At 45.1% G+C, this 17,567-nt stretch overlaps 1 pseudogene; it reads right to left on the bottom strand.

Moving 5' to 3' along the window:
* Positions 1–2,771: 2,771 nt before the first annotated feature.
* LOC125532621 lies at positions 2,772–7,171 on the bottom strand (annotated as a pseudogene).
* Positions 7,172–17,567: the final 10,396 nt, after the last annotated feature.

Raw genomic sequence — 17,567 nt, 5'->3', positions numbered from 1 at the left:
GAACCTTCGCAACGGTGCACAGTTAGGGGGAACACTTTCTTGAAATTATTGTGAGGGATCATCTTATTTAAGCTACCGTCGTTCTAAGCAAATAAGATGTAAAACATGATAAACATCACATGCAATCAAATAGTGACATGTTATGGCCAATATCATTTTGCTCCTTTTGATCTCCATCTTCGGGGCTCCATGATCATCGTTGTCACCGGCATGACACCATGATCTCCATCATCGTGTCTTCTTGAAGTTGTCTCGTCATCTATTACTTCTACTACTATGGCTAACGCTTTAGCAATAAAGTAAAGTAATTACATGACGTTTATGTTGACACGCAGGTCATAAATAAATTAAGACAACTCCTATGGCTCCTGCCGGTTGTCATACTCATCGACATGCAAGTTGTGATTCCTATTACAAGAACATGATCAATCTCATACATCACATATATCATTCATCACATCCTTTTGTCCATATCACATCACAAGGCATATGCTGCAAAAACAAGTTAGACGTCCTCTAATTGTTATTGCAAGTTTTTACGTGGCTGCTATAGGTTTCTAGCAAGAACGTTTCTTACCTACGTGAAAACCACAACGTGATATGCCAATTTCTATTTACCCTTCATAAGGACCCTTTTTATCGAATCCGATCTGACTAAAGTGGGAGAGACAGACACCCGCTAGCCACCTTATGCAACTAGTGCATGTCAGTCGGTGGAACCAGTCTCACGTAAGAGTACGTGTAAGGTCGGTCCAGGCCGCTTCATCCCACGATGCCGCCGAATCAAGATAAGACTAGTAACGGCAAGTAAATTGACAAAATCGACGCCCACAACTGCTTTGTGTTCTACTCGTGCATAGAAACTACGCATAGACCTAGCTCATGATGCCACTGTTGGGGATCGTAGCAGAAATTTAAAATTTTCTACGCATCATCAAGATCAATCTATGGAGTAATCTAGCAACGAAGGGAAGGAGAGTGCATCTGCATACCCTTGTAGATCGCTAAGCGGAAGCGTTCAAGTGAACGGGGTTGATGGAGTCGTACTCGTCGTGATCCAAATCATCAATGATCCTAGCGCCGAACGGACGGCACCTCCGCGTTCAACACACGTACGGAACAGAGACGTCTCCCACGCCTTGATCCAGCAAGGAGGAGGGAGCGGTTGAGGAAGAGAGTCCAACAGCAGCACGACGGCGTGGTGGTGATGGAGCTCGTGGTTCTCCAGCAGGGCTTCGCCAAGCACTATGGAGGAGGAGGAGGTGTAGGAGGAGGGAGAGGGCTGCGCCAGGGGAAGGGTGCGGCTGCCCTCTCTCTCCCTCACTATATATAGGGGGAAGGGAGGAGGGGGAGGCGCCCTAGGGTTCCCTAGGGGAGGGGCGGCGGCCACAGGGGAAACCCTAGGTGGGTTTGGGTGCCCCCACCCCCTAGGAACCTTGCCCCCCAAGCCGGGAGGGGCGGCTGCCCTAGGGGTGGCGCCCCCACCTCTCCTGGTTACGTGAGATGGGGTGGGAGGGGCGCTCAGCCCCTTAGTGGGCTGATGTGCCCTCTCCCCTTGGCCCATAAGGCCCCCCAACGCTTGTCGGGGCCTCCGAAACCCCTTTCGGACACGCTGATCATCACCTGGTACCCCCGGAACAATTCCGGACTCCAATACCCTTCGTCCAATATACCGATCTTCACCTCCGGACCATTCCGGAGCTCCTCGTCATGTCCGGGATCTCATCCGGGACTCCGAACAACCTTCGGTAACCACATACTATTTCCCATAACAACTCTAGCGTCACCGAACCTTAAGTATGTAGACCCTACGGGTTCGGGAACCATGCAGACATGACCGAGACAACTCTCCGGCCAATAACCAACAGCGGGATCTGGATACCCATGTTGGCTCCCACATGTTCCACGATGATCTCATCGGATGAACCACGATGTCGAGGATTCAATCAATCCCGTATTCAATTCCCTTTGTCCAGCGGTATTGTACTTGCCCGAGATTCGATCATCGGTATCCCGATACCTTGTTCAATCTCGTTACCGGCAAGTCTCTTTACTCGTTCCGTAACACATCATCCCGTGATCAACTCCTTGGTCACATTGTGCACATTATGATGATGTCCTACCGAGTGGGCCCAGAGATACCTCTTCGTTTACACGGAGTGACAAATCCCAGTCTCGATTCGTGCCAACCCAACAGACACTTTCGGAGATACCTGTAGTGTACCTTTATAGCCACCCAGTTACGTTGTGACGTTTGGCACACCCAAAGCACTCCTACGGTATCCGGGAGTTGCACAATCTCATGGTCTAAGGAAATGATACTTGACATTAGAAAAGCTTTAGCATACGAACTACACGATCTTTGTGCTAGGCTTAGGATTGGGTCTTGTTCATTACATCATTCTCCTAATGATGTGATCCCGTTATCAACGACATCCAATGTCCATGGTCAGGAAACCGTAACCATCTATTGATCAACGAGCTAGTCAACTAGAGGCTTACTAGGGACATGGTGTTGTCTATGTATCCACACATGTATCTGAGTTTCCTATCAATACAATTTTAGCATGGATAATAAACGATTATCATGAACAAGAAAATATAATAATAACCAATTTATTATTGCCTCTAGGGCATATTTCCAACATTCACACAGTCAGCCCAAGAACGGTGAACATACCAAAACGAATCTTTTAGCCTACCAACATTTATAGAAAACAAGAGGCAGAAAAGAAATCCAGAAACGTATTACATGGTATATGTATTTCTATTCAGCCCTTGCGCTTGCGCTGTGAAGCAATCATATATTTCCAGGATTTTGGTTCCCATAGTTTAAGCCATGTACACGGAAACGATGTCAGAATATCTCTATGAACATTAGCAGCATCCAGGTCAAAAACTTGCAGATTTATATAAGAATAAATGATATTGGGGTAGCCATATCAGAATTCAGAAAACTGATATTGGGATAACCATATTGAAAGAAAACCTGCCCTCTTGTCACTAAGACGCGAGAAAACTCTACTGACAAGCTTCTTGACATTGAAATATAAGATAAAACAGGCATACAACTGAGTTTCCCAGTTATAAATACGTGGAGAGTTGAACAAAACAGGCAAACTACAGGTTGCAAAGGTGTACGCTTGTAACACAATAGACAAGGGGGGAAAACAGAGAAAAAAAAATGAAGTATGGGAAACTGAGAGGTACCTTCATTAGGATCGCTTGAACAAGCATGAGATATATCCTTGCGCTCAAGGCTATCGAGCCGTTGTTGGAGGCATCGTTAAAGTGGCTTCATATTTATAGCTGGGCAGTATCTAACAGTGAGCTCCTGTAGAGCTGAGAAGTTTCCACGACTACCTGGTATAGATGCCAGATGTTTACATCTGGAAAGAAATACTAGTATTTTCAGTGATGGCAGGTCTCCCAAACAATCCAGCGACTCCAGCTCATTGCAATCCCAAATATACAATTCTAGGAGTGTATCCAACTGCTATGGCACGAACCGAAGCTTCTTACAGCCAATTATACCTAAAGACTCGAGGCATGGCAAAGTATTAATTCTGGGTGAAGGTGACTGCTCTGGCATACACGTGGATGCTAGGCCACTTCAATGTTCTGATGATGCTGCTGTATCGAAGTGTTGTAGACTCTCCAACTCCCTATCATCCTGCCCCAGTATGGACACAAGACTATCGCAGTTGGAAACCTGAAAACTCGTGAGAGATGGGGGAAGAACGAAAATCTTTATCAAGCGCTCACAATATTCTATTATTAAATTTTTTGGATTTGGCAGGAGTTGATCCCTTCCTCGAGTACAGCATGCTTTCACCTTGGTGGGGCCTATTAGCTTGCTGCAGTGACTGATGTAAAAAAACTTCAATGATACCAAGTTTCGGAACTCTTCTTCAGGCCAGTAGAGAGCATATCACAAGAGTTGATTATCAACTCCACAAGCTGACCAAACCATTTCCAGACCCCAAATGTTGGCTGCGATGAACTTGAGCAGAACAAAAAGCTGCAACCATGCAACCTTAGTTCCAAAAGAGATACTTCACGATCTTGATCAAGCTCCAGTGTTGGTGTTGCTTCTGTATCATTGACACGCAGGGACAAATCAGACAAGCAAGACACATGCCTGGATCTGAATATTGACAAGCATAGTCGAGCCTTCTCTTCTGCTGGCTCTATAACTTTGAGTTTTGGTGCTTCAGGCAGAGTCATTAGCTTTGGGCAGTTTTCAATTTTGACATTCTCGAGTAGAGGAAATGTTAAATATTCTCCCGATGCCACCCATCTCTCAAAAGTTTCCAAATTTTCTAATGTGAGGTATTTTAATGCTAGAAATGCTGTAGATGAACTGTGGCTCCATAGGCTTTGCAATTTGGTCAACCTTTTCAAGATAAGTACTTCAAGTGACTTATATTGACCAAATTGCAGAGATTCCTCACACATTGTGCAACCATCTAGGCAGGCCCGTCTCCAGGAATTTGGGGCCCTGGTGCCAAAAGGAAAATGTGGCCCTAATATTTGTAAAAAAACATAATATAACTCAAGCATAATCACTTTATTACATTAGTGCAGAATTGGTCATTAGTCCAACTGGAACTAAAGGGTGGGGACTAAAGCCCCCCCCCCCCCCCCCTTTAGTCTGGGTTCATCACGATCCGAGACCAAAAACCCACCACGTGGCATGAGCCCGCGGAGCTGGGGGACCTTTAGTCCTGGTTAGTGACACCAACTGGGACTAGAGATTTAGGGTTTTAGGATTTATGATTTAAGCTTTATTTTTCCTTTTTGTTTTGTGTTTTCCATTTAATTGTTTTTCATTTCAAACATATTTTACACTACTGCAGTCGCCAAGTGTACTGTACACGCCATATATAATAGAATCTGTCGTACGACCAATCATATTTTACGCTACTCCAGTCGTCAAGAAATTTTACAATCAACAAAATCCTGAGCAAAACTTTTCTCTAATGTTCCTTTCCTTTTCAAGTTCTCACTGAGCAACTTTATCAATTGTTTGATTCTTCTGGAACCTAAGACAGTAGTCATACGATGCAGTTATATTTGTGATATGCTCTCTACTTGATTCATGCTCTTTAAGTCTAGCCCCAAGATGAATCCAGTTACTTAAACCATCATTTGCTAGCTGGCCTCTCACAAGCCCCCTTTTTAATAACTTGCAACAAAAACAAAATACTTTGTGAAGGTCGCTACTGTATACAAGCCACTCTCTGTCAAACATTTCTCCATTTGAGAGAATTCTGTTAAATGATAATGCAGAAAACCTTCTAGAGAACTTGTCATACGGACCATGCTCAATATCTTCTCTTTTAAGACCCTTTTGCAGCAAAATATCAATCTTTTTAGGATCAAGGCCATCCCAATTTCTAGGATAAAAATATCAGGCTGAACAGAATTATTCATGTCATCGGAAATATTAGGCCTATCAACTATCAGGATGAGAATAAGTGGCAAGTAGGGCCTGCTGACAACAACTCCTTTTGAATAGGCCTATCAACTATAGTAAGACAATCTTTTCCCATAACAGACAACGCAATGTCATGCATAAGATCATGTATCTTGCATACTGTTCTAGAACGGAGCTGATAATTTTTTCTTCGAGAGATTAGCTTAATATCTTGAAAAAACGACCTCCAAGTGAGCTAATCAAAAATTTCTCTGCCCACCCTTTCAAGAAGTTCACCTTTCTTCAGTGGTATTAAATCATGTGCCATCCATAGTTGGATTAATATTTCCACATCAATCTCATAATCTTTGGGAAATACTGCACAAAAAGCAAAGCACTGTTTCAAGTGTGATGGCAAGTCATCATAGCTGAGCTTGAGTACATGTAAAGTGTCCTCATTGCAAGTATTGCTTCTGGTTAGTATGTCCCTCCATTCTTTCATGCTAGTCTTTATACTCAACATAGATCCAAAGGCTTTGGAAGCTAAAGGAGAGCCCACACATCTATCCAGAATCAGTTCAACCACCTCACTTAGCTCAGGCTCAACATCATTTGGTTTTTGCAAACAGAATGCTCTATTCTCAAGTATTTCCTTTAGAAATACTTTATGTAGCTTTCCGAGGTTATGGCTATCATCAATGCACATCTTCATAATGTGAGCCACTTTTAGTTTACGAGTGGTCATCAGTATTGCACTCCCCTTGGCACCATGCTTCAGGCAGGTCTTGAGTTTTTCCCACTTATCAGCGTCTTCATTCCATACATCATCGAACACAACAAAGCATCTCTTCCCACCTAATTCCTTTTGAAGGTTTTGCAATGCCTTTTCACGATCCATCTCATTGGTCTGACAGATGTTGCTTGCAATCTTAGCAATGTCAAAATCATCTGACACACAACACCACCTCTGGAGTTGGAAATACACCTTAATTTCAGGGTCATTGTAGACAAGCTGCGCAAAGGTGGTCTTTCCCAGCCCACCCATGCCAACAATGGGAAGGACAATGAGATCCCTGTCACTAGCTTGATCAACCAATATATTCACGATCTTCTTCTTCTGTTTGTTTCTAGATCTGTTGACAATATCCTTCTCAGGGTCAATAATTATGGAATCTGTGTTGCGCCACTGCTTGGATGCTGGTGCTTCCTGCATTGGTGTGAATCCAAAGGCATTCATCTCTGCGACAAGGACCTTAATGGTGTGCACAATCTTGCACAACTTCTTTCCCATCCTATAACGAAATACGATGGGGTTGTGGGCAGGGAAGAGGCTCACGATATCAAATCCAAGCTTCTTGTAGTGTCCCTTCTTCTTGGCGTCACGCCGCAGCACCTCGTACTTGAACTCGTCGAAGACATTGTTCGCCTCATAGCCGACATTCTTGAGTGACTCGAGCCAAGCACATACTCCGGGCCGGTAAGCCCCTTTCTCCTCCGCATCTTGGATGATGTCCAAGATGGCCGGTAGCTTGAGCTTCAGGATCTCATGCTGCTCCTTCATGCCGTCCATCAACTTGTACTGCTCCAGAAGGTAGATGGACGCCTTGTCCTTCAGCATGGAGAGCAGCGGCCCGACCACAAGCTCCGCCATTGTTGCTCCCCCGGCTCACAAGAACGCACACACGGGCATGGGCCATGGCCACACTTAGACACACAGGCGCTATGCAGGAGGGGAATGGGGTTCTTGGCGGTCCCAGGCCAACTGGATGAAGAAGGTGGAGCAAGCATCTCCGGTAGCTACGCCATCGGAAACCCCATCTGAATTGAAGAACGGCGTGTGGAGGACAAAAGACACGGGCCAAACTGATACGCTAGCGCAGCATCGGATGCCATCCCGGCACGCAGGCCATGCCTCGCCTAGCGTGTCCTCCCAGGTCTGCCATGGATCTGGCGCCGCTTTCCTCCCGCGATTCTCCCCTTTCTCTCTCTTCACTTCACGGTGGGGGAGAAGTGATGGGGCGCAGTGGCGGAGCTAGCGCCCGGCCACCCCGGGCACTTGCCCGGGCTCCCTGGCCACGGGCTGCGTACGCAGGTGATAAACAATAGGGCAAATCGCACCATGCATCATGGTTTACCCGGGCAGGACCGCAGGAGTGTATGTGAGCTCCTACCAAGTGTTCAGCTAATATTTAAGTAGGAGTAATGTGCTAATTAACCAGGCCTACAAAGCGCACTCCCTGACGGACGAGACTTGCCTGCTCCCTTCTCGTGTGCCCATCCGTGCTCCCGCATACGTGGCTTGATCTGATTGAAACAAAATAAGGCCCGGCCCCACCCCCTTAAAATCAGGGGGGAGATGATTAGATTAGAAAGAAAAAAAGGAGAAAGACAACCGTTGGATTAGGTGGGAGCACGGATGGAAGCATGGGAAGGGAGCAGGCAAGCCGGATCCCTCCCTGACCAAGCATAATGTTCAGTAGTGATGGGCTGGTATTCACTTCTTTCAAAACAATTAGTACTTGAGAGGAAACAACCACTCACAGCCCTGTTCGTCACGACTTACATCCTGAACTACCCGTCGTCTCGTCCCCTTCTCCTGATTATGTAGTAAGATTTTGCTAACTAATTTGAACATTGACATATTTAGGTCTTAAATTAATTTATGAGGTCAAGTGGTGGAGTATATTTTACATGTCTTCCTCTTTTCTTACAAGCTCTCTATTTTAAGTATATTCACAAATCACAACACATAATTTATGTGAATTAGAATTTTATTATTTTATCTTGTACTCCAATTGTAAAAAAATATAAGCGCATTTAGATCACTAGAGGGAGTAGTGTCTTCTCGGATGTTTGGATGCTAATTTATATAGCTATACTTTTACTGGTAACATGGCAAATTTAGTATGACCTTTTTTTCCAGGTAATAAAGTTTTATTCCATCAATATAGGGTTACCATCGTGAGGCAAAAGTTTCTCAATACTTGGTTGACCTTGGTGTAGTCATAGTGTAGTGGTACGCTCTACGCGACTGTACATAGCCAATTGATCTGCTATCGTATTTTGTTCATGTTTAATTTTTATTGGAATAAACTCGGCAAACCCATAAACGCTTAGCCGAAGACATCACTCACCAAAAGTCAAGGACATGCCGCCCTTCGGTGTACCCATCTTTGGTGAGTATGGAACGAAAGGTACTCAACAAACACAACATGCCATGTGATAGGCGTCGTTTACGTCAGCTGGTCATCAGCCTAGTTTACTTTGCTGAGTACCTCATTTTAGCACTCGGTAAAGACTTTGCCGAGTATCTGAGGAAAGGAACTCGGCGAAGCTCTCTTTATCAAAATGGGGTATATGCCGAGTGGCACACTTGGCGAACTATTATAAAATTGAATGTTGATATATCATATAGTAGTTCACTTTAAAATTACATTTGCACGACTACCATGTTTATATTGTTACTTCATTATTATTGTGCATTTGTGGTTCTGGAGTTTGGGGCTATTTTACATATTGTGTATCAAAATACTTGATTTTGATTTCTGAATTAAACACTTAAGGCCTGTTCGTCATCCCTCCAACTCCACGCTCTTGCTCCGGGAGTTGGTGGAGATGAAGATAAAAAGTAAGGAGCGGGGGAATAGGTGCTCTGCAGATCCTAGAATTTCAGGGAGCAGTGAATTGCCGAATGACCCCTTAGGCTCAAGCTTGCCCAGGCTCCACAAAAGTTCTGGCTCCGCCACTGATGGGGCGGAGGGGCTGGAGCAGGAGGTAGCGGAGGGGTCATCGCAACGGGGAAGGAGCAGGTGGTGGCGGAGGGGGTCGCCGGCAGGGAGGGAGCCGGATGTTGGAGGGGGTCATCAGCGGGGAGAAAGCAGGGGGCGGGGAATTGTGGCGGAGCCTGTGCTAAGTGGCGGGGGATAGGAAGAGCACGGCGAGGGACTGGAGAAGAAGGCGAGGAGGATGGAGTAGGGGCTCATCGCCGGTGGCGGACTTGGGCAAGGATGGAGGGCGGCGGGTGGTGAGGATTTTCTCCATCGGTCTATGTATTTTTTGCCGGAGTCCATGGATGTTGCTTGTATTTCAGAAAACTGAACTCAAGTTCTTTTAAACCTGATGATTGTTGTTTGAACCTTCAAACTAGAATAACTCACAAGATTTTATCCATGGCGAATTGGCGACCAGCATTCATCCACTCATCTTTTTACGCGCTCCGTGAATATTGCAAGGATTGTCGGCCCGAACTAGCAAGTAGCTAGTTGTCCAAAGATCAACCAAGTCTAAACTACAGCTAGTATAAACTAGCAGAGCACACGGTGCTGCTCACACACACTAGTAGTGAAGCTGGTACACTCACAAGTAGAGAAGGAAACTGAAGTGGCTTGAAGCCTTGTATTGATCGGAATGGAATTGAATTAACCGGGTGAAGTGCAGCCCCTTATATAGTGCTTACAAACCGACTATGGGCTAAATATCTGCTAGCTCTTAGCTAAGCACTTACGTCACAGGCTTACCTTAACTAGTAAGCTACGGCTTCTTACCGACTTGCCGACCTGCAGCTATGTACGGCTATGCTGCTGCAGTTTTCACTTTGTAGCTAAGTTACTACTGCCAACATGCAGCCTTAGTAGACCAAGTTTGACTCAACAAGAATATGTTCGCCGTCACCGGTGGCAAGATAGAACTTTTACATTCAGAGATGCGAATCTGTAACTTCTTGTGGGTCTATAAAGTTCGAAATTTTTGATATGATGAATCTATTATGTCAGATTCAGTACCAAATCTGTTGTTTTTTAATTAATTGAGTTATTGGGTGTATTTTAAACCAATTGTTTTCCTACCTACAATGGTGTGTTGCATTCCGCTCTTGCTCAGTTGAAGAAATCTACAGCTCTATATTGTTGTAATCTATTGCATCAGCACAGTTGAAGAAATCGACTATCTATTATCCTTTGTTTTTTTTAGAATGGTGGTATGAAACAAAGTTGGTAATTAGCAGTCTTGCAGCTTGGAAGACAAAATAGAGGACTAGCTTGCAGATGATATTCCATAGTACTATTTTTCCAAAACTATAATACACTGTACACGAGGTTGTTATGTACAATGGTTTGTGTCGTTTTATTCTTGTTTATCATATATATTTAAGAAATTCATTCTCACTATATCAATTATCTTAACATGCAGTCTATCCACATCAGCAAGTCAGCCACATCATCATTTCACCACCAGCTTACAAGTGGGACCATCCAACACATCAGCAGCACAGTGAAGAGTCACTTCATGAGTTACCCCCTAGCATGCAGCCACGCATCACACATCGGCACAAACAAAACGTCGTGATGTTTCCTTTCATCCAGTATTCATTTTCGTTTTCAAAAGTAACAACGAAACGACACCGCACAAACTTTTCACCTACACATAAGAGTACAACGGTGGAGGCCACCACATTTGTCGCCGCACCTCCTCTCCATAAATTGCAAAGCCGGTGACAGGACACCTCCAAGCTGGCGCCCGTTAAGGAGCGGCGCCACCGGCTGCTGGAACTGGTGGGACTCGCGGTGACCCTTCCCTCGGGCGATTTAAGATGGAGCCGCTGGCTTCTCCCGTCGTGCGATCCAGATCTGATGGGGTCGCACCAGCCGGCCTTCACCGCAAAGCATCTATTGAAGGCGGCTGCGAGTTCATGGTGATGAAGAAGTTCGAGCTCCTTGAGGTTGGTACAGAGAGACAGCTTACTCTGCAGGAGTTCGAGGTATTCATCGGCCAAGTCATCTCTCCCTCATCAGAAAAAGAAAGGGCCAATTCCAGTTCTGCCCCTAACTCAAACCCACTACTCAGTTTTGTCCTTAATTTTCAGGTATGCTCAATTTTGTCCCTCCACTGTTAGTGTCACTTATAGAAATGCCTTTTTACGCTGTTACCGTCCGGTCAAAGTACTTTGACCATCCAGAAAAAAATAGCAAAAAAAAAAATCAAAAAATATGAAATTTGGTGGGATCGAAGATAATCATGTCCGCAAGGCGCGTGCACAATTTTGTGTTGGTTGGACACTCTGGGAGCTCGTGGCAAAGGAAAAAAATAATTTATGCCTATGAACAGTAAATTCGAAAAAATAGCAAAAAAGTTAAAAAAAATTGAATTTATTTGGTGTCAAAGAGGCTTGAGTGCACAAGGTGCTTGCAAGTTTTGGTGATCAAATGACGTACGAGGCGCTCTAGAGAAAAAAAAACAAAATACTGCATTTTTTCAAAGTTTTTTTGAGCTAAAATTTGTTTTTTTCTCCACGAGCTCCTACGATGTCCACACACAACAAAAACGTGCACACATCTTGCGAACCTGAATATCTTCAGTCCCACGAACTCTCGTATTTTTTTGATTTTTTTCTATTTTTTTTGAATTTACTGCTCGCATGCGTATAAAATTTATGTTTTCCTTTGACACGAGCTCCCGGAGTGTCCGAACGGCATGACAATGTGCACGCACCTTGCGGACAGGACTATTTTTGATCCCATCAAATTTCATTTTTTTATTTTTTTGCTATTTTTTCAGGACAGTCAAAGACCTTTGACCGGACGGTAACGATAGAGAAGGGCATTTCTATAAGTGAAACTAACGGCGGAGGGGCAAAACTGAGCATACCTAAAAATTAGGGGCAAAACCGAGTAGTGGGTTCAAGTTAAGGGCATAGATGTAAATGTCCCAAAAAGAAATCGATATTTTCTGTATGGTGTGGCGGCTGGACGACAATATCATGTGAGGGATCCTCCGCCTTGGACCACCGGTCCTCTCACCTCCGACTACTTTCTTGGTCCGGCGCAACTGCCGGTCGACGTTGGCTTTGACAACTCATCCGGCGCCGCCGAGACCGCCTTGCCTCCAACCGCTCTCTATGAACACCTCGCTTCCGCCGGCCCTCCGTGGTATTATCTCGCGCTACAGTCCCCTTGCCGTTGGGCTCCTCCGGCACGACCGCCGGTCCCCTCGCCTTTCAAGGCTATCCGACTCCGGCGCGACTGCCAATCCCCTCTTTAAGGAAAGATTAGGGTTGTGGTAAACTGCACAACACCCAATACGGATGTGGCTATCTCCCTCTCTCTCTCTATTAAAAGTTTAGGGACACTTAACTAGTTCTGTGGCAAGCTATGGTAGACACAGTTTTATCTATCTATCTATCTATATATATATATATATATATATATATATATATATATATATATATATATATATATATATAATAAAGCATGGTATGTTTCTCCAATTTTTTCATCCGTCCACCACCAAAAATATTTTTCTTATATCCGAGGTGGTACTAAATTTTCGTGGTCCATCTGCTAAAAAATAAAAAGTTTTCTTCAGAATTTCATACGTGGGCCGCAAGCACTAAGGCCTAGAAAAGTCACCACTTTATATCCTGCGCACGCAGCTGGAAAACCTTATTTGTCGCACAGCAGGACATATACTTGGAGCTTTCCATCGGTCGCCCAATGTTGGGCCGTCCCATTTATATTTTTTTCTGTGCTCTTTTTCTATTTTTATTTCTTCCCTTCAAATTTAATTTTTCCTTTTCCCATAATTTAATTTTATAAATTTTCCAAAATTCTGTTTTTTGTACTAATTTTGTTTAAATCTTAGGATTTCAAAATTTGTTCCTACTTTCAAAAATAATTGGAAATTTAAATTTTTATTTTCGTTAAAACTTTGTTTGAAATTAAAAAAATGTTCACATTTTTCAAAAATAAAATTGAAAATTTTCTAGATATCTAAAATAAATTTCATATAAAAAATAATAGAAATACGTAAAATATTCATTTTGTCAAATGTTCACAAATTCAAAATAATGTTCGTGATTAAAAAGACATTTTTGAAAATTGATTTGAATGTTCAAAACAAATTCGAAAAAGATTCGTTTCTCCGCCTTAAAAATGGTCCTGTCTTCAAAAAGTGTTTGTGAATTTAGAAAATCTTCCTATTTCAAGTTTTGTTTTCCTTTTTCTAGAAATTAACGTTTTAAAGAAAAAAATGCTCACATGTTTGAAAAAACAGGAGGTCACCACAACCTCGACAAGGAGGCGGACCTGAAGGAAAAAATGTACGAATTGGGTAGTGGTCGCCACTCCCACCAACCCCACTACTATAAAGATCTCGCGGGCCAAACATGACCCGCGAGAACACCATAGCTCTCCGCTCTATCGCCCCACTATTGTGTGGAGACCGTTTTGATGGACACATCAATTATCTCTCCCGATGCTTCTCGAAAAAATCTCTCCCGTTGCAACGCACGGGCATATGTGCTAGTACTACTTAAATAGAGAAGATAAATAGAGACATGGAAGTGAAGAAAATATAACCAGGAAAAAAGCACAATCTCTTCTTCTACTACTATACTTTATCTTTCGTCCTATCTAAAAAGAAAGTATTGTTTCCGTTTCCACCTTTACACCAGGTTTTTTCGTCCTTCGATTCGACACCTCTCCTCAACCTTCTCCCGCTCGATCCAATGCCAAACGCACAAGCGCATGAACAAAACCAGCGGACACAACCGGGCGGTTGAAACCCAAATTCGCACGCCCTTCGGCTAGTATATATATACACACGGTGGCGCTAAACTGCGCCTGAGCGCAAAACCCTTATTCAGCGCTCCGGCTGTCCGGTGCACCCAACAAGAAAACATGCGCGCATCCTCATGGTTCTCTTCCCACTCGATCGTAATAGCCTATGTGACATGTAGTAAAAAGTGTTGACTTCGTTACCATGGATGCATGGTCATAAATTGATAGTAATAGCTTGTGTGACATGTAGTAAAAATGTTAACTTCATTACTATATAGGCATGGTCATAAATTGATAGTAAAATTTACTGGTCTCTTTACTGTGAAAGCTTGCGTGAACAATCGGTGGTAAAGTCCTATGTAACATGTAGTAAAAATGATAACCTATTTACTACATATGCACGTGCTATTCAGTGCTCAACCCATGGAATAATTGTTTTGTTCATTCTGTAAGATGCTTAATGTTCTGTAGTAAAAATACTAGATTCGTTTACTACTTAATCTGGCATTAAACTTGATGGTAAAACACTTTGCAGTTTGTAGTAAATGTGGTAGACTCTTTTATAACTTAATCATAGGTTTAGGTTCTATCGTAATACACTTAGTTTCCAGTAGTAATACCCATGGATTCTTTTACCACCAATTACTACAGGAGGGAAGTTTACATGCGGGGTGGATTTGATTGGTTGCTTCGTTACGGTACGATGGCCGGAGCGTAGAATAAGTTAGCTGCGCTCAGGCATATATATGGGTACACATAATGTACAAATACGAAATACAGGGTATATATAGAAGCTCTACATATAAACGTTGTCTAACGCCCTCCTTCTATGGCTCTCTGACTCCGGCACGACTGTTCCTAGCAGCACATGACTACCAGAGTTCATGGTGGGCTTGCCTTGAGGTGGTGACGTGGAGTTCGTCTTGCACACCAGCTGTTTGTTGAAATACATGTATGGAGTATGAGCTCTGGGCACTGAATAGGACTTAGGGCATCTCCAGCCGCGCCCCCAACAGGGCCCCCAGGCCATTTTTTCGGCGCCGGCGCCGAAAAAATGGTCCAATCGCGCCCCTAGGATGCCGAAAATCGCCGGTTCGGACCTTTTTTCCGCCCGGCGGTCACAGGCCAAACCCGGCGCGCTGGGGAGCAGTTGGGGCTCCGGTGTTAGGGAAAAGCACGCCTGGCCCACACCGACAGCGGAAAAGTCAAGGTTTTCTCCCCCGACTCGCCTCGCACCCCCGCACCCTCGGCCACCACTAGCTATATCCCGGCGACGGCCGCCGCCCTACTCCGCTAGATAGCCATTCCCCGCCGAAAAATAGCAGCGCTTCGCCACGGCAGCCCCTCCCACAGCAGCTGGGTGTTTCCGGCCGCCGTTTCCGGCCGCGGAGGCGCGGTTTAACGGCGGGTACACGCCCACCGAGCGCAAGGTGTTCGGCGTTTTGCCTGCCTCGGCGATGGACTCGGATGAGGAGGAAGAGCTCGCCGCGCTGCTGGAGGAGGAAGCCGCGGCCAACGTCCAGGAAGAAGAGCATCTCATGGTGCTCGCCGCCCTCGGCCAGCTGCTGGCGAGCAATGAAAAGCCACGGCGAGGTGGCTCGGCGCCGGGGCGGATGAAAGCAAAGAACCGGCATCGTCTCCAAGGCTACTGCATGCTCTACTCCGACTACTTCGCCGATGCTCCACTTCATGGCGAGAGAACATTTCGGCGTCGTTATCGGATGAGCCGAAAGCTCTTCCTCAGGATTGTGAATTCCATCCGGGAGTTCGACAACTACTTCAAGTGCAAGATGGATTGCACTGGTGCTCTTGGATTCACCTCCATCCAGAAGTGCACGACAGTGATGAGGATGCTTGCATATGGAGCTTCCAGTGATTCACTCGACGACTATGGGTGCATGGGCGAGTCCACCAGCATAGAGTGTTTCTACAAGTTCTGTCGGGCAGTGGTGGCAGTGTTTGGGCCACAATACTTGAGAACACCCAATGCTGAAGACACTGCTCGGATCCTAGCCCAGAATGCATCAAGAGGATTTTCCGGGATGCTTGGAAGTATCGACTACATGCATTGGAAATCGAAGAATTGCCCATTTGGTTGGCAGGGGGTGTACAAAGGCGTCAAAGGCGGTTGCAGTGTGGTGCTTGAGGCGGTAGCCACACAGGACCTTTGGATTTGGCACTCCTTCTTTGGTATGCCAGGAACTCACAATGACATCAACGTGCTGCAGTGCTCTCCTGTTTTTGCCAAGCTCGTTGAGGGTCATTCTCCTCCGGTGAACTTCGAGATCAATGGGCACCAATACAACAAGGGGTACTACCTAGCAGATGGCATCTATCCGAGATGGTCGACATTTGTGAAGACGATCTCAAACCCTGCGGCAGGAGGCAAGAACGCCTGGTTTGCGAAAGTTTAGGAGGCTTGCAGGAAGGATGTCGAGCGGGCATTTGGTGTGCTCCAATCTCGATTCGCTGTTGTACGGTACCCCGCTCAGACCTGGTCCAAAGATCAAATATTGGAGATTATGACTTGCTGTGTCATCTTGCACAACATGATCATCGAGAGCGAGCAAGAAGACCCAGTGTTTGACACTGAACCATACTACAGGCAGGGTCCTCTAGCCGAAGTTGATCACCAGCTACCGGCAACTTGGACTGCCTATCTCAGTATGCGTCAGGAGATCCGAGACCCACAGGTGCATCATCAACTACAGAAAGATCTGATTGAGCATCTATGGAGGCTCAAGGGGGATGCCGTGTGATGAAATACGAGTTTTTATTTGTTGAACTATATAATTTGTATTGAACTATTTGTTGTTGTACTATTTTGTTGAAGTATTTGATTTTTCTGTGATGAAATATGTGATAAGAAATAATTGTGTTGATAATTGAACGTCGAGACACGGCGAAACCACGCCGAATATGGGCCTATTCTCGTCTATATGGGCCCTTTATTCGCCGAAATTGGGCTGCAAAGTGGGCCAATTTCAGCGCCTGGAGGCGAGCTGGGGGCGACGACTGGACGCAAAACCGCCCACAACGCCGATTGTATTGCTGGCTCGCCTCCAGGAGGTGATTTTTATGCGTTCTGGAGGGCCAACGACTGGAGATGCCCTTAGGCTCCAGTGTTCTTCGAGCCTTGCTACGGCTGGATGTTTACTGCGGCCACGTGTGTGTGGCGGCACTGTGTGGGCTCAAGCTAGCGATGATGCTGTACCCTGGCGGCACCGTACTGCATGTTCTTGCCAGCTTCCCGGTGGAGCTGGCGAGGTGCTACTCTTTCTACTTGTAGGCCTAATGGTGGTTCTTAGCCTCCTTGACTCTGAAATTACCATTGCAGTTTTCTTTTGATTGCGACCTTTACGCCAATGGCTACACCATCGATGTTAACAAGGTGTCTTTTGTTCGGTCCGTTGATTGCTTGAATTATTTTCCGTATGCTCAGTCCTTAGTTGGTTCAAGCATGGATTGGTTGACCTTATTTACGATGCGTATTTTGAAGACTAGCTCAACCAGGAGACAGTGGATTTTAACGGAAATTCTAAACTTACGGACCGTTACGGGCTGCTGCCTAGGGACGACCTCTTCCTAACCAATTC

Source organism: Triticum urartu, chromosome 1 (assembly GCF_003073215.2).
Source record: "Triticum urartu cultivar G1812 chromosome 1, Tu2.1, whole genome shotgun sequence".
Classification (NCBI taxonomy): Eukaryota; Viridiplantae; Streptophyta; class Magnoliopsida; order Poales; family Poaceae; genus Triticum; species Triticum urartu.
This window is presented reverse-complemented; position numbering and strand designations above follow the sequence as displayed.